The 26,149-nt window shown below is 38.2% G+C and overlaps 1 pseudogene across 1 annotated transcript; it reads right to left on the bottom strand.

Annotated features, from left to right (window-relative positions):
* Positions 1–24,945: 24,945 nt before the first annotated feature.
* Positions 24,946–25,519, bottom strand: LOC311629338 (obg-like ATPase 1; annotated as a pseudogene). Its single transcript has one exon. The product of its transcript is annotated as an obg-like ATPase 1 (transcript).
* Between the last annotated feature and the right edge of the window lie 630 nt (positions 25,520–26,149).

Below are 26,149 nucleotides of genomic sequence, written 5' to 3'. Positions count from 1 at the left end.
TCAGTTCTAATAGCCAAAAGAAGAAACACAAATTTAAATTTAAGGAAATCACACTTAAACCTACTGGTAAACAAAATATTGCAAACTAAACTATGAGTTTCCCTTTGTTAACAAACAAAAATAACCCAACATTGGGATGCAAGTTAGTCTAACTTTCCTGAGGAACTGTTAGGCACTCTGTATGGTAATGAAAATTTCCAAGTGTAAATTTATATTGATTCATATATTTAATTTTTAGGAATTTTATGTTTTTTTCACTTTGTATACTTTTTCTTTAAAAAATTTTTTTTATTGATTAAGGTGTTACATATGTGTCCTTATTCCCCCATTACCCCCACTTATGCCTCACCCCCCTGCTGTTTGTGTCCATTGGTTAGGTTTATATGCATGTATACAAGTCCTTTGGTTGTAAACATACGCACATAGATGTGAATAGATATCTAGATGTGAACAAATATTTATCTATGAGATCTTAGCTATTGTATGCTATTTATATTACCAAAACTGTTATAATTAGAATGTGACTTTTAATGCTAATAATGATGGTTATTAATGCTAATAAATTATTGCTGATTTGTAGTGCTCATACATGAATGGATCTAGGCATTGATTGGCAATGGCCGCTAGCATCAGGAAAAGACAGACAATCCAATATTATGTACACCCACAGATTGCACAACTATCCTAGCTATGAAATATTATTGCCAAAACATGGAAATTGAATCTGAGCAAAATTCTAGCTCTGAGAAATGATTTCTAGGAAATACAGTTTATAGAGGAAAATGTTAAGTGGCACCATGATGGCATAATCAGCAAAATGCAGGGCGGTTCACTGACCTATTTTTTTTTCATTTTATTTTTCCAACGATTAAATGCAAGGATATAAAAAGAGAGATACAGAAGAATCTGTTGAGTAAAGAAGACATTTTGTCCATTTGCAGTGTATGGATCTTATTTGGATGAAGAATTGAACAATTTTGAGAAGAAAAGAGAGAGAGATAGAAAAAGAGAATATTAAAACATTTTAAGTACTGCTTGGTATTTGGAATTTGATGTTCAGACAGAATTATTTTAATTTTTTGAGGTGTGATAGTGATATTGTGGTTGTATTTTAAAGAGTACTTATCTTTCAAAGGTAGAGTGGGGAATGGGTAAGGGGAGAGATGAAGTAAGACTGACCATGATAATTGTTAAAATTTGGGTCATGGGTGATTCCTTAGACCAATCTTTCTTAACAACAACAACAACCTTAATGTTTAACAATTTGCTTAAATAATTGATGGTGTAGCTATGAGATAAAACAATATTCAGCCATTAAAATGTTCTTTATATTATATATTATGTAGAATGTTTAAAAATACTCAGGCATTCAAAATGTTCATAAAATATTAATAAATGTAAAAAGGTTACAAAGCAGCATGCACAGAATTATCCCATTTAAATTAATAGAATGGAAAAGAAAGACTCCCAAATTAGCATTAATTAACTCTGAAGAGGGAAATGCATGATTGTGAAAGGAATATCATATAGAGGGAGATATAGGGTCATGGGACATTCTATGTTTAGATAAGAAAACTTTAAATATTACTTTAGTTAATTTTTATTTTGCACTCTACTATTTATCAAGACATTATGCTAGCACTTTACAAACTCATGAAACATCTATGAGATGACTATTCTTATTTTTAAAAGAAGCTAAGTAGAGAACAGAAATTTTAAGACAATTGCTTAAATTAACTAGTTACAATAAAAAGCAAGCCAGTATTCAAACCAGGAAGTTTGACTCAAGCGCCTTCAAGCATAACCAATTCCTCTTCAGAAAAAGTCAGAAAAGTCCTAGAGGGAAAAATAAAAATAGATGGAGCGCCAGGCCAGTGTTGCCCAGTGGTTGAGCATCTACACATAAACCAGGAGGTCACAGTTTAATTCCCACAACATGCCTGAGGTTGTGGGCTCGATCCCCAGTAGGGGGTGGGCAGGAGATAGCCAATCAATGATGTTTCTATCTATCCTTTTCCCTTCCTCTCTCTCTAAAAATCAATAAAATATAAAATAAAATAAAATAAAAAAGGAGTAAAATCTCTGAGTACACAGAAATGGAGGAACCCAACCCAGAGCAGAAGTTGAGAGTCATTTCTGCAGTTAAGGGAAGGGAGCTTTAGTTCAATGGCAGATGTTTGTCAAGTAGGGGTTTCTATCTAACTAGAAAAAAACTTTTTTGCACGTAAAAGGTTTAATATAAATATATAATTTTTTAAAGAATTTATTTTTTTCAGTTAAATAAACTACAATATCTTTTTCCTTTTGCAGAAACTATATTTCTGTAGACTAAATATTGACAAATCTTACAGAGCTCTTGCATTTTCTTTCTTTTTTCGTTTTCATTAATCCTCATTAGAGTATACTTTTTCCATTGATTTTCTTTTTTAGAAAGAGCAGAAGGGAGGAAGGGAGAGAAGGGGCAGGGAGTGAAAGAGTGTGTGAGGGAGAACGAGAAACATCATTGTGAGAGAGACACATCAATTAGGTGCCTCCATGCACAAGCTATAACTGAGCTGGGGATTGAATGTGCAACCCAGATATGTGCCCTTGACCAGGAATCGAATCAGTGACCTTTCCAGTATGCAGGCAGATGCTCTAACCACTTAGCAACATCAGGTAGGATGGAGCTGCATTTTCTATTCTGAAAATAGAAATCATTTGATCTGTCTTTTCATGTGCAATACCATACTTTATTAGTTACTGCGGTTTTATTTTGTACTCTAATATCCATACACCAAATATTAAGCATCTATTCTATGCTTGGCATAATGTTTAAATATTCATGGTGCGCGAGACGTTTAGATAGAGCATCCCCAGCCCTCAAGAAGCTCATAAAGTAAAGGGATCAGCAACTTTTTTTTCCATAAATAGTTAGACAGTATATATTTTGTGATTTGCAAGCCATTCTGTGTCTGTTGAAAGTATGCAACTCTGCTATTGTAGTTGAAATCAGCCAAACAATATAGAAAGGAAGAGCTTGGCTTGATCTGCTACAAATTTACTTACCAAAACAGGCAGTGGGCTGGATATCACCTAATAGCTGTCATAGCCAACCCCAGTTCTAGGCTGACGATGCAGTCATTTGGGTGATAAATTATTAAGTAATAATGGAAAAAATATTTTGGAAGTGACAATGGAATTTAAGCTACTACATTTTGTTCTTGCACTGCTCTAGGCCCATGTTATTTGGGGTTGAGGTAGAGTAACATGCATTCTTGTTTGCCCAGAAAGTTCAAGTTTATGTCTGTTTCGCTGGTATAATAAACAGAGCCTCCGCCCCTCTTTTTAAACTCCCCAAAGTATCCCAGTTAAGACAGAAAACTGTATGGTTATCCTAAGTTCAAGAGCTAAAACAATGATCTCCCTCAGTAGAAAAAAAAGGAGTCAGATCTCAGGGCAAAACGATAGGAGGAAGATATAAAGAAGTTTCTTTTTCTGGAGGAGATTTTCCAAAGGGCATATTTGAAAGGGTTGGGAAGGAGGAATGGAGGCATTCTTATTTAATGATGTCTTAGTCCAGTGGTCAGGAAACTCATTAGTCAACAGAGCCAGATATCAACAGTACAATGATTGAAATTTCTTTTGAGAACCAAATTTTTTGAACTTAAACTTCTTCTAATGCCACTTCTTCAAAATAGACTCTCCCAGGCCGTGGTACCGTGTTTCCCCGAAAATAAGACATCCTCCAAAAATAAGACCTAGCGCATGGAAAGATAAGACATCCCCTGAAAAATAAGACCTAGCGCAACTTTGGGAGAAAAAATTAATATAAGACACTGTCTTATTTTTGGGGAAACAGGGTATTTTGTGGAAGAGCCACACTCAAGAGGCCAAAGAGCCTCATGTGGCTCTCAAAGCGCAGTTTGGCAACCATGGTTTTAGTCCATTTGGGGCTGCTGTAAGGAGTTCCAGAGACTGGGTGGCTTATAAATCACAGAAATTTATTTCTCATAGCTCTAGAGGCTGGAAGTTCAAAATCAGAGGGCCAGCATGGTCAGGCTCTGGGGAGAGCTCTCCTTTGGGCTGCAGACTGCTGACTTCTCACGGGGGTCTCACGTGGAGGAAAGAGCCAGAGCTACCTCTGCACATGTGTCAAACACAAGGCCCGCGGGCCAAATCCAGCCCACCAGGCCTTGCAATGTGGCCCGCACTGCGCTGTCATCACTGCACTCCGCTGTCAGTTTATGACATTGTCAGTTTATGACTGTTCAGTAAACCATTCGGCCCGCGATTTCGGCTGGATTTTAGATTTTGGCCCCTTCTCTGATTGAGTTCGACACCCCTACTCTAGAGCTTCTTCTTACAAGGGCACTAATTTCACTCTTGAGGGCTCCACCCTCATGACCTAGTTACCTCCCAAAAGCCTCACCTCCCAGGACCACCACATTGAGGATTTGAATTTGGGGAGGACACAAACATTCAGTCCATAACAAAGAGTGTTAGAAAGGAAGGACATAGGTGGAGGACAGGAAGGAAAGACACTAGGACAGTAAAACAACAAGAAATAAATGAAAAATATACTGATTTATTTGATTCATATAACAAATGACATTGATAACTTGTCATAAAAAAAAAAAAATCTAGCCTAAATACTTACCGTATTTTCCGGCATATAAGACGACTTTTGAAACGAAAAAAAAGTTAACCGAAAACCAGGGGCAAAAGACCAAAATTGCACAAAAATTACCTGCAGATCTTGATGGCAAAGTAAGTCTTTTCTTTGAAGTGGGGGGTAGTCTTATACAGCGAATATAGGCCTAACCCTATGTTTTAACTGTAAAATTAGGGGGTCGTCTTATACGCCGGAAAAATACGGGTAGGTTCTTTCTTACTATGAAGCAAGGCAAGTATTCCTCAGGCAAAATTTCATAGAAGAAGTAATAATCTAATAAAAGAATCTGTTCTCCGAATATTTACATTTGTATTTTCAGAAAACAGCTAGCGTTGAGATAAACATTCAAAATTCAGAATGTTTATCCATACCAGATATTTAAAGATGCACCCATTATAACTGTTTCCTATTGCTTTTTAAGACCATCATTTTCTCTCAACTGCTTCCTCTTTGCCTGAAAGATCAAATATCTCCTTGGTAAAGTATGTCTCTCATTCCCTCAGGCAGGATTAGTCACTCTATCTTCCATACTCCCTTATAACACCACATTCATACATATACTTGGAAACAGATTGGCTGTGAGGAGAATGATGTTTAAGTTTCAAGATGAACTCCTACCAAGCCATAGGGAAAGACCCTCCCTACCACATGTTCATGTGGTTATATGTTTTTTTGTGATATTGGCAAATATAAGATTTTTTTTAAAAACTGCAGTTGAATAAATCACATCTCTTTTTACTACAACTTGTCCTTTGCACTTTCTAATGGTTAACAAACTCATAAGTCAACAGAGCCTAATATCAACAGTACAATGATTGAAATTTCTTTTGAGAGCCAAATTTTTTAAACTTAAACTGTATAAGTAGGTGCATTGTTATTAACTTAATTAGGGTACTCCTAAGCTGGCCTTTACTAAAAACTCAAGGGGCCAAAGAGCTGCAAGTGGCTCGCGAGCTAAAGTTTGTAAACCACTGGTTTAGGGGAAGTAGGCAGTTCTGGCACCTGGGTGAGGAGGTACGTCGAGTCTGGAATTAACACACTATATATATGTGCTTCCCAGTTATTTTCAAGTGCAGTTGTGTTATTGTTAGCCTTAGTAGGTCCAGGTAGAAATAGCTTCCAGCTGCCTCTTGTGTAGGCTCAGCCAACCTTATGAAACACCCTAAAAGAGCAGACCAGAAGTCAGTGAGATGGTGACATATCGGCGTCTTTTGGTCAAGTCTATGTATGTGGAAGAGGAAGAAGGATCCATGTAGGGTCTGTACCCATGGCAGGGAGCCCCCTCGGTTGACCACTCCCTCAGCACAGCCTGCATCCAGTGATTGAGGCAGGAAGAGGTAAGAGGCCAGCCAGTGTAGGACTCTTTATAGGGCTAACCACCAGGTTGGTAGAGGCAAAATGGTAAAATCATGACTGATACAGACATAAAAGTGAACATCTTTGAAATAACATATTTGACTCATGATGAGGCAGAGGCTATGACTGATTCAAAGTAAAAGTCAAAACAGCACAAATTAAAGTGTGGAACAAAAGTTTGTCAAATGACAATCAGCTGCCTCCTGCACACCCCCTACTGGGGATGTTTCCGCAACCAAGGTACATGCCCTGGACCAGAATTGAACGGGGGACCCTTCAGTCTGCAGGCCGAAGCTCTATCTACTGAGCCAAACCGGTCAGGGCTATATTTTTTTTCTTTCTTTTTTTTTTTTTATGTTCTTTTCTACACAATCCATTGTCATGGGATAGTTTGCTACTGAAAATAATACATAACGATAGCTTTAATAATACAAAAGATGATACATGGCATAGTTTAGTTAATACAGTTCATTAAAGTTTCCTAAGATTTAAAAAAAAAAAGTTTGCCAAATGAATTACAAATGAAGACAAAACTAGCTTTACCACAGGGCAGAGGAAATCGATTAAATCACCTCTGGAGGAGACACAATGTACAATGATCAGTACCTACAATTTATATAAAGAATTGCAAAATAGCACAAAGATGACCAACAGGGTTGGACTCTGATAACCTGGAAGAGGATACCACAGAAGATACATAGCTTTCCATTTCCTTGTTTATCTCTTATTTCTAAAAGTGCTTTTCATCCTGCCTCCTTTTTACTTTCAAAAGAAATAACAAGTGAAGGTTAGTTGCCAAATTCTGTTGGGCTTTCACCACACATATAGATAAAAACGAGTTTTTCACTATAAACGGTGAGCAGTTATAAATTAAATAATAAGAAAACTTAAATGACTATAAATAATTTTCTATAATTAAAAATCAAACACAATCATTATTTAGTCTACTGTTTGCTTTTTATTCAAACCTAAGTTTTCGACTAACAAATAAAACCTAAGCAGGCTTACTGAACAATTAAATAGAAAAAATAGTATGAACATGTTTTGTGTATTATAAAGATAAATACTGAGTTACATATGAATAGGAGTAGAAAATATGAAATATAAATGCATAATCTGTAATAATATTATCAATATTCTGTTGACCTGGAAAGGAGGTTTGTACATTTATAAAATTATGTTTGACTAGACATCGCTTCAGAACCCCCTTCATTTGTTTCTTGGAAGAGTGTTACAAATTCACAAATCAGATCAGGTTCTAGTGAGTCTCCTATTATCAAATTTCATTTTAAGTATAAATCCTGCCATAATTAAAACTTTGAAAAACGTAAAGCTTTCTGGAAGTATTGGACTTTATAAAATTGTAGTTTTAAGGTGGGAAATTGTTCATACTGGATATTTTATTAATATTTTACAATGTTAATGCTTAAATTTTCCAGTTCAAATGTTTGAAGTGTGACAATAGATTTTAAATGACTGATGTGAGTAATTTTAAACAATGTGTTTCATATTTTATGGGTGCAATTTTTCTTCACAATCCAGTGATGTGTATGGGTGGTTATTTGTACAATTCCTCCTCATTGAGTGAAGAACAGAGTTCTTTGTGTTCAAGAAGATATTTGGAATCCTGTTCCAAAGACACAAAATTGCCACCGGAAAACACGAAGAGAAAACAGGATGTATTGTTCTTTCTCAGAGTATAAAAGGCAACCAAACAAGTGTACTAGAATATGGCAATTATTGAGAATGTTGATGGTACACTTCAAAAGATTAAGCCACGGAAGAGAAATGCTTTTCTGGGGATGAATTTTTGGAAAAATCTATTGGGTGGGTGGGTGGGTGGGAGGCACATGTCTGCTTCTCTCTTACACAAAACAATCCATTTATATAATCTAGCAAATCACATTTCTTGATTTAGTTTATAGAGCATGGAAGGCATAATCAATCACTGGAGAGATAATAAATAAACACGAGGAAAAGAAAATAAGAGATAGGTAACTGGAAGATAATGAAGGTATTATTTCCAGAAGAGCTCTGCAGGTCAGAATTTGAAGAAGTAGGAACCTATGCATTTTTTTAGCTTACAAGGCAGCCTCCAACAAAGAAGGTGAATTACTCAGGAAACCACATGTCCTGGTGTTAATTCCCTTGCAGCTATCTTTCCCTCAGAAACTCCTTGGAGATCAGATGGGTAAAACCTAATCTATATATGCATGTATATAGATTATATATACTTTAAAATAAATTTTTATTTTTAACTTTAAAATAAATTTTAAACTTTAAAATAAATTTTTTTCTCTCTGCTATTTCTCAGACACTGATAACTAAATCCATAATACAAATACTCAGAATGCTGGATTTGGAAAGAAATAAAGTAGCAAAGCAAAAACCTTCATTCTAGGTTTATTAAAAAATAGGTTTATATGTATATTAATCAGTAATTGCAATGGCTAAATAATCACGTTAGAACAAAGCAAAAACCTTCATTCTAGGTTTATTAAAAAATAGGTTTATATGTATATTAATCAGTCATTGCAATGACTAAATAATCACGTTAGAAGTTACAATTGCAGTTTTACTGTAGGGAACAACTTGTTGGCATGTGAAGTACTCTTGTGTTGGCCTCAGATGACACATTTTTATTGACTATTATTAATTAAAACATCAATGTGGCTCTTCAGTAGGTTGTAAAATGTCGTGACCATTTTAAATTGCCATGATTCTTTTTACTTTTCCAGCCCTCCAAAACCCAGTGGCATGCTGGGAATGTCTGTGGAAGGGGGGGGGAGGGGGCTGAAGCGGGTAGATTAGTGGGTTGTTCAAGGATCAACTGTAGTCTCTTTAGTCCCCTCGTTCATACCATTTACTAATTAAAGATATTAACATAGCCCATGACTAAAAATAAGTATGAAATATGAAGAATAAAAAAAATTTTAGCCTCAAACAAACATCTATTTATCATAAGCACAGTGAACTGTCGCTATTTCATGCAATGTAATCACAAAGCAACTTTATTATTGATACTTCCACCACCCTGTTTAGTTTATTCAGTCGGACTATGTCCTCCCTTGCGCATGGATACAACTTTTTACTGAACTACGACGTAATTTCTGTGTGTGTGTGTGTGTGTGTGTGTGTGTGTGTGTGTGTTTGTTGTTGTTTTGTTTTTATTTTATTTGAAATCCCTGCTGGCATTTTCCCATTTTAATTCCAAAATTAAGCAAACTGTATTTCACTCTGAAATTTCTTCTTTTCCTCCAGCTGATTTCCTGTCGTCTTACTGCAACCTTGCCTATAATAACACTGCTTCACTCATTCACAGAATTTTGGGGGCATCTCTTCTGTACTGATCACTATGCCAAGCAAACCAGACTCAAATGATTCCTACTTTCAAGGAGCTTACAACCTCAGTCCACTCAGAGGAGGAAGACAATAAAAATTAAACATAAAAATACAAAGTAATAAATAATTACCATGAAACACACAAATGAAAGAAACATGTAAAAAGCAGTGATTGGTATCTCTGTGGGGACAACCAAAATCTGATGGTGATCGTTGCAGATATTTCCATTCCAACTTCCCAGAGGTAGCCATGTTGCCTATTCACCATAGTGTACCTTAAATGAGGCTGTGATCTTTCCTGTTTCTTAGCAGGCTTAGGAACAACCTGCGTGTATCACCGGGGCGGTACAGCCTCCTGCAGTAAGTGGTGAGTCATGGGTAAAAGCTGTGCATAGAGTCTCTACCTACAAAGTGAGAGCCAGTTTCCACCAGTGTGAAGCAGCAGCATTTCTACATTGAACAACGTAGGCCCAACTATATCCTCCTTCTTCTGGGAAATGTATTCTCACCATTGTGAATTGATCAACACACACACAATTATTACCAGAGAGTCAGCTGAGTCCAAGTGGACTAAGTTCTCCCCTCCTTGGCTCTTGTCATACTCATAAAAAAATAATTCAAACGAGTGACAGAAATCAGTATTGAAACAAAACAAGCACATTTTTAAGGAAGCAAAGCAAGTGAATTTATTAAGATATACTTGGCATAAAGCACAAGCAGACAATTTAACTGAGTGCCCTGCCTGGTGGAGGTTCAAGGGATATATATAAATTTTTTCTCTTATAGGTTTCAAAGTTCCCTTGAAAGGTAAACTATTGTATATTTCAAAGTCCCCCTTTTACATTATTGTAAATTTCCCCAGAATTCACTACTATGAGAATATCTGACAATTTTATTTTGGCAAGTCCCAAATCTGGACTACTCTGTTCACTGGGTGAGATAAACTCTCCCTTTTTCATTCCCTCCTCCTCCTCATGCCTTAGAAGTTATTTATTCTGCCACATGCCCCCTGAAGAGATACCATCCAAATATTATGGGGGGTTTTATTTCTCCCTGAAATGTCTGGGGTTAGCTGGTTCAAATGGCATTCATTGGGTTTCTCTATTGGCCCAGGCCAGGGTGATTTAAGTATGTATTCTCTGGTTAGGAAAGAGATATATAAACCATTTGCTCTCAAGTGTCTTTGGTTGGGGAAGATATAGTCTGGCAATTCGCAAGCAGGCTGCAAGCTGCCCAAACTGTTTGGCCTTACTAAGTGTTCTTATCTCAGTTTCTCCATTCCACTCAACCAGGATTCTTTCTAGATTCTTAACTATACTGCCACAATGTATTTGTGAAAGATGGATGCTTTTAAAAACACATGTTGACAAGGAGAATATTTCTTTATGTCAAAGATAACTTCCTTTCTTTTTCCACCTTATTCTAGTTTCCCCTTAGACGCGGCCCATAAACACTATTGAGAAAAGATTCGTCCAAACCTGTAGACAATTTTTATGAGTTTATTTGAGCCAAACTGATGACAATAATTGAGAGCAAAATCTCAACTGATTGAGAAAATGCTCCTGAAAATGGCAGTTTTACCAATTATCTTATACAGCAGAATGAAAGGGGGAGACATAGGTGGTTACATAAAATCCATTAGTGATAGATTGCAGGGGTCCTCAAACTTTTTAAAGTGGGGGCCAGATCACAGTCCCTCAGAGAGCTGGAGGGCCGGACTATATGAACTACTAATTCCTACTGTAACACCTCGGCTGCGCTCACTGCCCAAAAAACCTGGCAGCAGCATTTCTACATCTTCTGAGATTGGATAAAAAGTGAAATGGATAGAGACATATTTCTTTCTTTCTTTTTTTTTAAAAGAAGTCTTTCTAGACTTTAAAATATATATATATATATATGTATGTATATATATATATATACATACATATATATATATATATATATAATTATTGATTTTTTACAGAGAGGAAGGGATAGAGAGTTAGAAACATCCATCAGCTGCCTCCTGCACACCCCCACTGGGGATGTGTCTGCAACTAAGATATGTGCCCTTGACCAGAATCGAACCAGGGACCTTTCAGTCCACAGGCCAACACTCTATCCACTGAGCCAAACCAGTTTTGGCTAGATACATATTTCTTTAGTGGGTACAGGATAGTCAACAATGAACATTTACAGAACATAGAGATGATAATGCCGGAGAACAAGATAACAAGGAGGAGTTCTGTGGTCGTATGCTCTGATGGGAGATTGTGCCCATCAGGGTATGGCAAAGGGGATTACTCTGATATTTCAAAGGTATGTTATAAATAGTGGCAAAAAGACAACAGACAGGCTCAGTTAAGGTAAAGACTGACCTTTGTCAAGGAAGATACTGCCCTGGGACATGACTACCTTGTACTTGCTTTTAGTTAGGAAGTTTATTTTCAGACCACATTTTGTGGATACTGTGGTCTCTGCATTTGTAAGTAATGCCTGCCATACAGGCTTTCCCGAAACCTCTATAGATATCTACTTATCTATGGATCTATCAGGTATCAGGTGTTAGACCAGTGGGGTCAAACTAGACCTTGGTTCAACATCCTTCCTACTTGAGTTTAGACTAGGAAAGAATTCAGAGTCAAAACTAACTACAATAGAAAGTTTATTTAGAAAGTCACCGAGGTAGAAGAAGTGAGTGGTAGAAATGAGTTCAGGAAAAAAAAAAAAAAATTACAGAAGCTAATGAATGGCTCTTGGAAGTTAGGAGAAAGTGAAAAGTAAGGAAAATTCTTCTGGAGGGGAAGGGGGAGAGGGGAAAGGCACTGGCATGCCCCGGGTGGGAAAGATGCTGGGTCCCCCAGTTCTCCATCTTAAGAACTTTTAGGGGTAGAGACTGTAGGGGAGGTGGAAAGGGGGGGATCTCAATAGATTATTCATCAGCTATCCAGGTGTGTCTTTTCAGTGTTGTGGTCTCCACTGATTGGGCTGGGCCAGGGCAGGGGCCATTTAATTGATGCAGCCATGAATTTTCTTGTCTGGTTTTGCTGCTTTTCTGGTCATGGAGCAGAAATACTGAAACTGAGGTCTACATGTGTTTGATGTGAATCAGAACCTCATTGCCCTGAGGGCTTAGTGCTTAATGGCTATTATCCCAGCTCCCTTAGTTTTTCTCTCTCTAAGGCAGTCTAACTCGCATGACTAGAGACACCTCAGGGTATGGTCTAAACGAAACCATTGCTATGAAAGGTCAGGGCGTCTAAATCACATGACCAGTGATATGCTAGGGAAGAAAGATTGCCCTGGGGGCAAGGTCCTTGTTTTCCCAGTTTTGCCCATTGCTAGGCACCTGGGGGTTTTTGCCTTGTTGACTTTCTGTACCTGGCCCATTGTCTTTGCTCTGCTCATATCTGTCTAACTGCCTACCACATATCAGTCTAGAATTTATTACAAGGAACTTGCTTATGCCATTATAGAGGCTGATAAGTCCCCAAATCTCCAGTTGGCAGGTTGGAGATCCAGTAAGAACTGATATTTCAGTTTGAATCTGAATGCAGGAAAGAATTGATGCCCCAGGTCATGGCAATCAGGCAAGAGAAGTTCCCTTTAGCTCAAGATAGAGTTAGCCTTTTGTTCTATTCAGTCTCTGAGGAGATGAGGCTGACCCACATTAAGGAGAGAAATCTCCTTTACTCAACTTACCAGTTCAAATATTAACTTCATCCTCATAGAGGCACTCAAGGTAATGTTTAATCAAGTGTCTGGGCACCCTGTTACCCAGTCAGGTTGACACATAAAATCAACTATCACAGTAGGTTAGTGAGGATCAGAGCTTGAGAGACTTTGTATTAACACATCCTCTACAACAATGTGCTTGCAAAGTCTGCCTCTCAAGAAAAAAAAAAAGGCCTAGAATATTTACAAATATATTTATGATCTGGGTTTGAAGGCAGGTAGGATCAGTTAGTTGTATATTTATTTACATTTGATTTTGAATGTGGAAGGTAATGCTTGCTTTTCTGTTACACCAGAGTCTCTGGAATTTGCTATTCCAAGATTTGAAAATATGTTGATAGATAAAATAACATTTCAGCTAGAAAATAATGTGAAGAGAATAAGAAATAAACATTTATCCATATAAATGGAAATTGGAGAAAGGACATAGAATATTTATATACATAAAAGCCTAAGCGACTTTTAAAGCAGAATGACCAAAGGACCAGAATGACTGGGTGCTATGATACACACTGACCACCCCATCACCTGATCAGAGCCTGCTGGCCAACCTCCCAGTCTCCTCCACCACCACCCCCCTCCCCAAATCAGCAGGCGCTGAATGCCTGATGGGGAATGGAGAACCAGTGGTGCCAGGCCAAGGCTGGTGCAGACAGGGGGTGGGGCCAGCTGTGGACAGCTGAGGGAAGGAAGGCCATGGCCAATCTCCTGGTCCTTCCCCTCCGGGCCGGCTGGCGCCGATGGCCTGATGGGGAATAGGGAACCGGGGGTGGGTGGCAGCAGATGTGGGCTGTGTCAGGCCAAGACTGGTGCAGTTGGAGGGCTGGGCCAGCTGCTGGCCAGCCAACCTCCTGGTCCCTGAAGGCTTTTGAAAAACCTCTTTCTGGGGAGGCTTTTCTTTCCCCCCAGCAGCACACAATTCAAAGGCACTAGCCACAGAGGCCCCCGCTGGGAAGCTGCCCAATCTCTTCCCACACCCAGTTGTGCACTGGGCCTTTAGTATTGATATAAAGCAAGGACATGAGATCAATATTTGTATCATATCTCATCCTATATAATAAAGAGCTATTATGCTAATTAGACCTAACAGCAGAATGACCCTCTGGACAATCTTTCAGATGATTGTCTGGATGACCTTCCAGACAAAGCCAGGGCTTCGAGGGCCGAGCCCCTTGCATGGATTTCATGCATCAGGACTCTAGTAATGTTAAAGATAGCAATCTAGGAATTTTTAATAAATTGACTGATTTAATTGTCATAATAACTCTTTGGTAATATTTGTTATTCCTGGTTCATAGATAAAGAAGCTTATAAGAAGCACAGGTGCATTGGTGCCCTGGTCTGTTTGATTTCAAAAATACTATGCTCTTCCCACTTCATCATGTAGTCTCACTGTATCTACTGATTCTGTGTTCTCTCTCACTTCTTTTCCCTTTGTTAAAACATAATATAAACATCATGTAAAAGCTGAATATTAATAAATATTAATATACTAGAGGCCCGGTGCATGAAATTCATGCAAGGGAGGGTCTCTAGGCCTGGCCAGAAATCAGGGCTGATCAGGTTCCCCGCCCCCCTGCCTTCTCTTTCCCTCACTCCCTCAGCACTTGCCTCTCCTGCTGGTTGCCCTCAATGGTCCGTCCTTCCCCCTGGTGGTCAGCACACATCCTAGCAAGTGATTCAACTCACGGTCTCCCAGTTGAACTCCGAAGGGGACACTTTGCATATTAGCTATTTATTTATTTATTTATTGTCTAAAGTTTTACATATGTCTTCTTTTCTCCCAATTGATTGCCTTTTTCATCCCTTCCCAGCCCAGGCAAGCCCCCACCATCCCAGTGTCTGCGTCCATTGTTTATGCTATGCATATTAGCCTTTTATATATACACAGTATATAATTTTTAAAAACTATTCTTTAATTTGGAATATTGAACACATAAATGTGTATCATCTTTAGAGTATGTATGTATGTATGTATGTATGTATGTGGTAGGCAGTTAGACAGACATAAGCAGAGCAAGGACAATGTACCAGGTATAAAAGGTCACCAGGGCAGAAAACCCTCAGTGCCTAGCAACAGGCAAAACTGAGAAAACAAAGACCTTGCCTCTAGAGTAGGGGTGTCGAACTCAATCAGAGAAGGGGCCAAAATCTAAAATTCAGCCTAAATCGCGGGCCAAATGGTTTACTGAACAGTCATAAACTGACAATGTCATAAACTGACAGCGGAGTGCAGTGATGACAGCGCGGTGCAGGCCACATTGCAAGGCCTGGCGGGCTGGATTTGGCCCTCGGGCCTTGTGTTTGACACATGTGCTCTAGAGTAACCTTTCGTCCCCTAGCATATCGTCATGCAGTTTGGAGTCTCCTGACCTTTCCTCCCTAGAGATAACATCTAGGACTCGGTTGTGTTTCACCTCCAAGCCCAGAAAAGCAGCAAAACTAGAGAAACGATGTCATGGCTGACATTAGGACCAGCCATGACACTGACTTAATGATCCCCTGTCCTGGCACTGACCAATTAGGGGAAAGCATAACCTTTAAAGGCCACACCTGAAAAGCTGGTAAATATTCTATTGAGATTCTCCCAATGGACCTTTCCTAAAATCCCACTATTAAAAGCCCTTAGGATGGAGGACCCTGTGTGCTCCTTCCTTTCCCCTCCACTCCCCACTCCCCCCCCCCCACCCAAGTACTTTGTCTTTGTCTCTATCTCTCTCCTAAGATCAAAGGGCCCTTATTATGTCCCTGTAACTTGTTTCCTGAGCCCATTTCTTCTACCACTCACTTCTTCTACCTCTGCTATTCTAAATAAACTCTCTTATAGCTTGAGTCTTGGCTCTGAATTATTTCTTAGCCAGAACTTAAGTACAAAGGTTGCTGAACCAAGGTCAGGTTTGACCCCAGATTCTAACACTTGGTGGTGTTTTTGCCACCTTTTTGGTAAACTTGGTTGCTCTGAAGGGAACCTGGCCACCACTAGATTAACTGGTGAAATTAAGATCCTTGACTTAAAAATTGAGGAGCAGAACTTGTATCCATGGTGACTTCACAAATGTTCTAACACCTGGCAAAGCTCACTCAAGAACATTTTGTCAGCCTTTTTCAGAAATGCACATAAAAAGAGAAACAGGATAATGAGAAATCCATTGAAAAGCAACTCATGAGTAACAGGAAATTAAGTAAATAAAATGAAAAACATATTTGTTTCCCATGTGTAACTCATTGTGAATGCAAAGATAAACAAAATATGATCCTCACCCCAGAGAGCTAATATTTTTATAGGGAGAAAAAAGTAAGTATAGAGATCATATTACACATTAAAAGTGTTAGTTGATGTAAATAAAAGACACAGTGCAAACGTTTATTGAGGGGAAGAATTTGGACTAGGGTTTGAATGAAGGAAAATTGATAGGTAAGGGCAGTGAGAAATAATGTGACTAATAACCCTGAGGTGGAAGTGAGTGAGTCAGGAATGTCCCATAATATGTTGGTATGGGGGCCACCACCCCACCAACTGACTGGCTTTAAGAGTTTGAAGTAATTTATTCTATAGGCACCAATGACCTTCATGTCGTTAATTCCAGTGAATGGATGTCAGTTATTATTTTATCTGATGTATCAGCAGAAATTGGGGCTGTTAATCACTTCCTGCATCTAGAAAGTCTTCCTTCCTTAAGCTTCCTTGACTCCTTAGTGACTAACAATTCTTATCTCTATCTCTGCCCTCCAATTTATATGTCCATCACAGGTCTCCTCTGAGCTCCACATGTCACCACTCAGAGCTTCTATAGGGAAGAAAAATCATTTAACTGAAACGAAAATGAAGTTATGTTTTCCTCCCTCCTCCCCATTGTAAGCCTGCGATCACTCTGGTGTTCTTTTGCAAAACGTTAATAGTCATCTGACTAGTTGCTAAAATCAGAAATTCAGGAGTCATCCTTGATATCTCGTTCTCCCAACAGCATCAAATTCAGGGCATCCAGACTTATGTCAACATTTCCCCCAAGTATTTCTTGAATCCACATCTTACCTCCCCCTCTTACACTATTCCTTAGCCATGCTGGCCTGAATTTACCTTGCTTCTTCCTGCCGTGATAATCTTGACAGTGAGAGACCTGGCTCTCATTATTCTTAACATATTCTTAACAGTTTAAATACAACATTCTTGATGATGGCATTTATAATCTTCCAGATTAGATCATTTTTCTGGGTATATTTCCCCATAACTCCTCTAGTTTGCCTTTGTATCAGTTATCACAATATTACTGTAAAGGCCAATTTTGCAATTATTTATTAAATTAGTTCATTAATCACCATTAACATGTAATTTATATGAGAGCAGGGGCTATCTGTTAGGTGCTAATGCATAATAGAATTTAAATATATATTTGATGAATGAATGTCAGAATAAGTTAATGAATGAACTAGAGGAAGGGAGGCTGGAGAAGAGGCAGTAATCTAAGCTTGTACTAACAGAAGCTGTTGGACTGGAATCTATAGTAAAGTTTTGAGAAATAGTAAAATAATTAAATTAGTAAACATGATTATTTTTTGATGTATGAGTTTAGGGAAAGGGAGAGTCAAGGAAGGCTTCTAAGTTTCAAAGTTGGTTAAGTGTGTTCATTGACTAGGTAGTATAAGAAGTGCTCATGGCTGAGGATAGTGACCAGGAAATACCAAGAGACAGGGGTTAGGTTAATAGAGGAAAAAAATCTGAGCATAGAGAAAGTTTTTTTTTTTTTTATGATAAATAGTATAAATATCCTTTCTCTTATCAAAATTCAAATGAAGATGACTCATTAATATAGAATCATGGGTTCCTATTTCATTCAAAGGGCTATAATACATTGATATAATTATTTATTTTGAGGCTCAACTGGTCTCAGAAGTGGTCAGTGGGTTCTGTGCCCTTTTAACATGTCCCCATTATTGTTTGAGCTTTTAGTACTTTCTGACACAGTGATATATTTTAGGTTCCCTTTGTACTTTATTTCAGCTTGAAACCAGCCATTTTAAAAAATATTTATTTATTTTTAATATTTTTATTGGTTACAAATAGGAAAGGGGAGAGAGAGAAAAGAAATATCAATGATGAGAGAGTCATCAACTGGCTGCCTCCTGCACATTCCCCACTGGAGACTAAGCCCACAACTCAGGCATGTGCCCTGACCAGGATCAAACCCTGAACCCCCCTAGTCCGAAAGCTGAGCCAAATCGGCCAGGGCAGCAGCCTTTTTTTTTTTTTTTTTTTTTTTTTTTTTTTTTTAAATGAAGAGTCCTGGTTCCTTTTAATAGAGAATGGTACTAGAAATCAATATCTAGGTGCTAGGTATAAATACACACACACACACACACACACCCCTACACACATTATGTGTATCTATATATATCTATAGCTATCATTTATATCTATAGCTATCCTATTTATCATGTATCTATTATCTATCTATCTATCTATTATCTATCTACCTATCTATCTATCTATCATCTATCATCTATCCAAAACCATGTGTTAACATTAGTATCTCTAGTTTCTGTCTAACCCATAAGATTTTCCCTAGTTTTCTCCTTTTTCACATTATTCTTAATGTATTTACTAATTTCATCAGTTTTGCTCTATGCACTAATCTTTCATCATCATCATTGTCTCCTGTACAGAGAGCTGTTTTTCTCACTTGGGATGACAGTCCTCACCAGCCTGATTCTTACAAGGAAGCCCTCCCAATCCTTCTTGGGCTCTGACACCCTGAGTTGGATCACCTTCTTCTGCAAAAGCCTTTCTCACCCTTCTTGGGTTCCCACACCCAGTGTTAGATCAACTTCCAGTACAGATGCTCTCCTCACTCCATAAGGGTCCCCATACTCCACTGGCCCATGGCCCTCCGAATATACGCTTAACCAAAGCATACATACCTCAAACTTGAGGGCAGTACTATAGGGAAAGGCAAACTAAATATTCTTTGTAAATCTACTTTTCATGATATGTAATTAACATTTCCTGCATTATTAAATGTCTCTTCATTACATGGTTTTTATGATATTCCATTTTATTAATGCACCTATATTTTGTAGGATTTTTCTCTACAATGGGAATTACTGAGCATATCAGAATAGGCAAATTTGATTTTATATAGACCATGTAATCCATGCATATTACATCTGATTTTTTATACCTTTAAGAAGAGAAATATACTTTGAGTAAAGAAATTTTGGGTTGAAGTTAGCTTTCCTGTGTGATCTTCAAATCCTAGCACCTCTATTTCTCCTTAGTATTGAATTTATTTTCACATTAGGGACTTGGTGCTAGTTGTTCCCTTTGTTTGGATCACCCTATCCTCCAATGTAAAATTTGTCATAGCATCTAGGCCACCTAAAATATTCAATGTATAGGTCTCCCCACAAGCCAATCCCAAAGAGACTTAGGGCTTAATATCTAAAGTTTTTCCTAAACCTCAAGTATGCTGGATTAGAGAAATGACAAAAACACAGCTCTATGGCCTACTTCCTGCTTATTCGCATTATATTTTATTCCTATTTGGAGTTTTTTCTTCCTCATAAACTTAATTCACTGTGATGCTGATGACCCCAAATTTACCTCATGGCACTATTTTAGCTTTAGTTCTCACTGATATTGGCTTGATTTCCCCCATAAGTTCCCAACTTGAATTTTTGTGAAGGAAAATATGATTGTCCCAGCTATTTGGTAGAAAATACGATAGGACCCTGTCATGTCTATCTGTGGTCTTGGAAAAATACCATTTGGTTTATGGTCAAGACAGGCACAAATTGATTTTTCTAGAATTGGAATAGCAATAACAACATTAATAACAACAACACAACCTAAAACAGAATTGCACGGTAGAAGCACATTTATTTTCAGGAGAATCTGACGGTCTTCTCACTTTTTAAGAAATATAGTCAGTTATTGGAATTATGACATTTGAATCTTCACTTATTTAATATATAAGAATTATTTTAAAAGCTTCCAAACATGGAAAACAGCTTACATCCTCTAAAGTAGGGGTGTCGAACTCAATCAGAGAAGGGGCCAAAATCTAAAATCCAGCCTAAATCGCGGGCCGAATGGTTTACTGAACATTCATAAACTGACAATGTCATAAACTGACAGCGGAGTGCAGTGATGACAGCGCGGTGCGGGCCACATTGCAAGGCCTGGCGGGCTGGATTTGGCCCGCGGGCCTTGTGTTTGACACATGTGCTCTAAAGCAGTGTTTCCCAAACTTCTCTCATGATGAGAATCACCAGATGGAGTTGTTAAAACACAGATTCCTGAATCCCAACTAAGAAGTGCTAAACTAGAATTTTTGGGAACATATAGGTAAAATTGTATACTTAACTAGTGCTCTAAGACAGATTTTATATACAGAGCACTAAGTTAGGTATGCAATTTTACCTATATGTTCTCAAAAATTCTAGTTTAGCACTTCTTAGTTGGGATTCAGGAATCTGTGTTTTAACAACTCCACCAGGTGATTCTCATCATGAGAGAAGTTTGGGAAACACTGCTCTAAAGCCATATTAATTTCAGGGACAAGATTATCTTTCTGATTCATATTTCTAGATTCCATTTCTTATTAAAATAATTTCTGCTACACTTGGTTTATAATAATAATGTTTATCTACTGACTTTCCCTTAGAAAATATTTTTTACCTATTTGCAATAATGATTTATGTGTAAAATTAATAAAATTAATTAAGCATTATAAATTATAGAAGATAATAGATAGAATCCAATCATGTGTTCTTATTATGTGACAACTATACAATTCAGATTTTCTAGGAGAGAGAGAGAGAGAGAGAGAGAGAGAGAGAGAGAGAGAGAGAGAGAGAATGAGAGGGATGGAAGGAGAGAAAAAGAGAGAATACAGTGATAAAGTTCTGAGCTCAAAAGAAAACTGCTGTTTTCAACATGCAGCTTAATAACAAATATTTCTTAATGTTTTAAAATGTGCCTTAAGTTTAATTAAGCACAATTTAAAGCATATTGCATCAGCTTGGTTCATAAAATCTTTAAATGTAAATCTAGTCAAAGTAGATCAAATGACATATGTGCGCCATGATGGTTGGAACAGTTACTTATTTTCTAATTGTGAATTTACCATTTTCCCCCCTACAGATATTGATGTCAGTATTCCAGAAAGACCTTTGGCTTAGGCAACTGGAGGTGAGGCAGACAGGTATTGTGACTCTGGAACACAATATGGTAAGTCTTCACTTAATGTCAATGATAAGTTATTGGAGACTGGAATTTTAAGTCAAATGATGTATAACAAGACCAGTTTTACTAATTGATACAAATAAGAGTTAAGTTCCTATGGATAATGGTACAAAAACATTCCCAAACTTCTAAATAAGAACCCCAAACACTTTGGAATATTAAACTTGTATATAAATGTGAGCTATACATATATTTAAGAAAATTTAACAAAAATAAGAAAGATTATTTTTCAACCAGCTTATAGCAGTTCAGGGTCTCAGACAGTCTGAGCTGATCTGGCAGCTCAGGGCATAAGGCAGGAACCAAGCGTGGACAGGAAGCCCTTCATTGCAGGGCCACTCATTCCCACGCTCAAATTCAAACTGGGGCAATGGGCATAGCAACTCACCTCACATGCACATCACCGGATGTGGGAGGAAACAGAGTCCCCAAAGGAAAGCCACCCAGATAAGGGAGGAGAATGTGCAAGCTCCACACAGACAGTGGCCATGATCAGGTATAATTTTTTCTTTTTCTCGTCAGCGTTATAATGAAATGACCTTGAACAGAATGATGTTATTCAAGGACCTGCTGTATCTGGCAAACATCAAAGACAACTCCCAGAGGACTGCTGGGAAGTCACAGGCATATCCTGCTTTATGTACACTTTACTTAAACTCTGGTTCAGATTATAGGGACACTAATGTGTCAGGGTAGTCACTGGCTCTTGATTGGGCTCCTAGTTCTCTTTGCCCTGGTTTTGCTCTAGTATTTGCAAATAGTCAATCCATGTCCTTACGAAGCAAAGTGGAAGGGTTTAACCACCCAGTACAGAGGAGAATTCAACTGCTTTAAATGCTTCTCTAACTGCACTATGGACTGTTCAAGTTAAATATTCTTAACATTTGATTCTTTAGAAGCACCTATTTTTAGCAGGGCTCTGGTTTTCTAGGAAATAAGAAGGGTAAGACTTGCATCGCCGTACGTGGCCATGCCAGGTGAAAGTGGGCAGACTGCCACACTAGCTGGGAATGAGAACAAGTGTACGAGACAAACACTGAAATCACTTCCCCGATGCATCTTAGGCTTCTTTACCAAACTCATGAAAGAAACAGTGGCAACATTCTTTGCTTCTGATTGTGGCTACTTCTTTAATGGAATGGCAAAGAACCTTTCCCTTTTCTCTTTGTGTATGCCTGGAAGATGCAAATGGAGCTCTGCCCAGTCTCCCAGAGGACGCAAATCCTAATGCAAAGCTAGCATAAACTTTTTGATGCCAGTTGAGAAAAAGCAAAAACTATTGCCAGACACTGGAAAATACACTGTTGTTTATGAAAGGAGAATTATATGGGGAATTCTAACAAATATCTCGGTTTGAAAAGAAGTTAGTCCAAGAGAGGACAATATGACATTATTAGCAACATGCTGCAGGACATGGACTGCAGAAGAGCCAGATTACAAATCAGATAATCGACACCATATTGGATATTGGAGAAAAGGAGAAGGCTTGAGTGAGAAATCTCATAGAACTCAAAGGAAAAGGATAAAGAGAAAAAACTAATAGGAGAAAGGTTATGATACAGACCCAGAAGATGAGATGTGCATGTAATAGGCCCTACAGAAATGGAGGACAGAGTGAACCAAGTGGAGCTCTCATCAGTTAATATAAATACAGATGTTCCCTGGCTAGCATTGCTCAGTGGTTGAGTATTGACCTATAAACCAGGAGGTTACAGTTTGATTCCTAGTCAGGGCACATAGAGGGTTACGGGTTTGATCCTCAGTGTGGGTTGTATAGGAGACAACTGATTCCCTCTCATTATTGATGTTTCTATCTCTCTTTCTCTCCCTCCCTCTCTGAAAAAAAAAATTAATATCTTAGGGTGACTTTACCCCCTGTAAGCACAACTTCACAAGCATAAACAATTAAGTAAAGGTTATTGATATTTGCATATCATATGCATACTGACAAAACTAATACATAATGAAGTAACTTCTAAGTTTACTAATAATTTACTGATTTATTTTTTAAATTATGTGTTCCGAGTTGCAGTCCATTGCGTGTGGGGTCTGCATGATCATGGACACTGAGGCTGCTAAGGCTACATGGCTATGGAGGTACATGGACGAATGCAGGTCACAAAGCAAGTGAGAAACAGGAGCTCAAGAGCAAGCAAGCAAGCAAGAGAGAATTCTTAGCCTGGGGATTGGAACTTAGAACTTAACCAATAAGCACTCAGGATTTTTGCTTGCTTGCAGTGGTACCACCCTACAGACTGACAAGCAAGCACCTCCCTTGAGTCACCCTTACTTCACTGCTCATGCACCATCTTCCCTTTTGTTTGACCCCTGCCCCCAGTGATCTGCAGGGAATGGGCCAGTGGTTCCCTGGCGAGTGTGAAGCTGTAGCTTCCTGGAGAAGCTGCCCAGATGACCATGCTTATAATATCTGGCCTCCCCTTTGCTCTCTCATATTGTTAATATTAACTAGCCAGTTATGATGGTAACAATCATAATATTTTCATTTAATTATTTGAATACGTTGATAATAGCTGCTTTGTTTACTATATCTACTGTCTAGAATCTTTCTGAGGTTGCTAACTTTTCCTAAGTGTGGTCAAATTTCCCTGTGACTTTGCCAGTCCAATAATTTTTAGTAGAATATATAAGCTCTTTCGATAATACTTTGCAGTGAATCTCTTTGTTTTTGAGGAGTGTTTTTTTTTTTTTTAAACTGTAATATGCTTAGAACCAAACTGCAGAATCTGGCTCTCCAACAGTGTGCAGCAGCAAATATCTCTGCTCAGTTATTTCAACTTTACATACTAATGATTATATATATATATATATATATATATATATATATATATATATATCCTAGCTCCATAGAGTATCAAGAATTTGGGCAATTCATACTCATGATTTGGTGGCTCACCCTTTTTGTTGTTTCCTTGCTTCTGGGGTTTCTCCCTAAATTACTAATTGCTCTGCCATCTCCAACATCTGTTCTTCAACATCTCAAACCTGGAAGTTTTCTCCTTTCTACTTCCTACGCTGTGTACAGGTTGGAGAACACATGTGATCAGAGGTGCAGTAATCCCACATTTAACCAGCAGCAGTTCTGTCTTTCCATGGCAGCTTCACTCTGCTTCTGCCTCCTTTTCACCAGATTCCCTAGAACTCCCCCATGGACACAAAATTTAATGGTTATCTTTTCACTGCATTTTTCCTAAGATAAGTTACCTACTCCTTTTTCTGTCATTTCGTTAAAATAAAATAAAAAGCATATATTTTAGCACTTCCATTTGTTCTACTTTTTTTCTGACTTAGATATGTTTGAGAGTCTTTATCCAAATGGAGTCCATACTATCTATCTCATAATTGCACTGAAAATATGCTTTGTGAGTTTACTTTTGATTTTCGGTTTGTTTTCAGGTGGAGAAGAGGGAAAGTGTCAACATATTATAGACACATTTGTATGGAACATCATGACATGTTCTAGATATAGCCCTTTTTTCTACCTTGAATGTATGAAGCATTTTATTCCTTTAGAATTTGGAGCTATGATTATCTTTTCTCTGAAGTTTGGGAGCTCAGAGTTCTCCATTTAAAGCACAATTTTCTAAAAACAAATGAAACCTGTTTAAAAAATGGGCTAAGGATTTTTGACTTTGCACATTGTGTCACATTCAGGTTTTAGTTTTTTATCTCCTCCTCTCACAGCCACTTTTTCTAGTTTATCTATTATGGGCCCAATCATTTCTTCATCTTTAAGCTGAAGCTCTTAATAATGTGCATTATTCCTATATCTCAAATAGAATTTGCACTTCCTTCAACATGTGATATCATCATCTTCAAAAGCATGTGTTAGTTGAAAGATGCCATCTCAGAAACTAATATGAGATAACATTTCCCAGACCTTGTCCATTGTGAGCTCTGTCTATAAGACCAGCAATACCCGCTACATGCTACATTTACTAGTAGAAAGGCAGGAATGCTGCTTGCTGGCCTGGAGTCCTGGCAAAGGAAATCAAGCCTTTCCTCTGGCACAGGTACTCTCCTCTCATAGGATCAACAGAGCACAAAGGGAAATTTTCTACAGAAGCCTGACTATTGGTTAGTACATTGAAGAAGGTAGATTTCCCAACAACACCAATCTTCAAGGAGGACCCAAAGCTTCCAATGATTGAGAGTGGTGTAATTGCATCATCTCCCCTTTTGGGGGGCATCCTGATGCAGGTGAGCAATGAGTTTCAGAGGGTGCAGCAGAGGGGTCCTACCAGTAGCAGCGGGAGGCAAGGAGGAAGAAAGAGAGAGCGCGATTTTAATTTGTAGATTACAAATGAATTTGAGTGAGTTGGTGAATTTGCAAATGAAGAATCTGCAAATAACCAAGACTGACTGTGTATCTATACACACGCACATATTACTATTACCACTAAACTCATATGCTTATGTCTCTTTGGATGTTTGTCCATTCATCTATCTATCTTGAAAACCATGAATTCACACCCATATTTTAAATTCCAATTTAATACCTTGGGTTCCTTCTCATTTTTCCCTGTTTGGGCCACTGTGTCCCTTACCCTCACCCCCAAGTCCTCTTACTGGTACATGCCTTACACTTTTCCCATTTGATTTTTCCCATATGAAAAGAAGGCTGGGGCAAGAAGTGGGAGGGGTATGGTTACATATTATGATCACATGTATATTTTTACTAGAGGTCCAATGCACGAAATTCCTGCAAGAGTAGGCCTTTCTTCCCTCCGGCTACCAGCACCGGTTTCCCTCTTGCCCCTAGGACCCTGGCTTCCTTGGCAGCCCCAGCTTCATCCAGAAGGTCTTCTGGTCTAATTAGC

The sequence above is a fragment of the Pipistrellus hanaki genome, assembly GCF_964339955.1.
Source record: "Pipistrellus hanaki genome assembly, chromosome: 10".
NCBI lineage: Eukaryota > Metazoa > Chordata > Mammalia > Chiroptera > Vespertilionidae > Pipistrellus > Pipistrellus hanaki.
This window is presented reverse-complemented; position numbering and strand designations above follow the sequence as displayed.